A 1211-nucleotide genomic window follows, 5' to 3' on the forward strand; every position below is an offset into this window, starting at 1 on the left:
CATATTTACCAGAGAGCCAGTCTCAACATGACAGGGCTTCTGCATAAATGTGCGGAAAGCAAATTTGGGGTCAAATAGCCAAATGTTTGACAATGTCCTGGACAGAACGGGATCCTGTGTAACACTCACACAGTGCCAATCTGTCCACATCTGAACTGATTTTGAATGAGATAAATCCAAGCAAGAATGACCTTTAAACAGTGTCATCTGGATCACGACCCGGGACTATGTCTGTACGGGCCCATGGGACCAAAGCATTTAAAGGCATTCCAATTTCTGTGACTAACACACGGCAACATTTTGGCAGAAATGCACCAATGAGACTACGGATAATCCACAAGGAAGTAATACTGTTATAGTGCAATGTCTGAATGCCTTTGGCTTCCCCAAACCAACACATTTTGGATGAGAGGCAATCAGAAGGGGAGTACAAACTAGTGCAAAATATTTCAGACATTTGAAAGGTGCTCAAACTGCGTGCTCCATTTGAGACTCGCAAAATTTTCATGGGGTCCTCGGAAAGTTATCAGCAATTTCCTAGCATTCTTCTGAAGATGTCAGGCTACAGGTTTGCTTGCCTTAAGAGCACCCTTCTAGGCATCACTGTCAATCGGAAGCAATTTTTGGAAAACAAAACATAATACAGTGTGCCATCGATACAACGTTCGCACCTTTTTCGGATCCATCCAGAAAAAGGAAGCAAGTTTTGAGGAAGCCCATTTTGTGCAGCAGGCTAAAGTGCGTGACATCATGGACACTGTGCAATTGATACTGTGCCTCTCACAACTTTACACAAGTGGCACTCATTATTTTCATCACTGTAATGAACAACTCTAAAACGCAGTTTAACTACGCCACCTCGAATACAGCCAAGCAAAAAATGAAACGTTCTTGTCTATTCAGTGTTCTTCTAAGAACGGATTTCATTACGTCTTCTTGATCAAGGGGTTAGCGGGGGAATAACGCGGGCTGACGTGACAGTGCTTAGAATCAAGTGCTACGGTAGGCACAAAGAAAAGTACGTTCCGCTGGTTCAGCTAGTTCGTCTAGTAAGGACCCAGGGAAGTACAATCAGTAAATTCAGACTAAGTCACCAAAATCAGTATATTTAGTCCACGCGGACCCTGACTTTTCCCATATGGTCCCCTTCTCTGCTGTTGTTTTAAAGCAAAGGTCCCAGGTTTAAAGAGGCTACGAGAATAGATTCAGAA

This window comes from Gekko japonicus, unplaced genomic scaffold (assembly GCF_001447785.1).
Source record: "Gekko japonicus isolate JY-2015 unplaced genomic scaffold, Gekko_japonicus_V1.1 scaffold870, whole genome shotgun sequence".
Taxonomy (NCBI): domain Eukaryota; kingdom Metazoa; phylum Chordata; class Lepidosauria; order Squamata; family Gekkonidae; genus Gekko; species Gekko japonicus.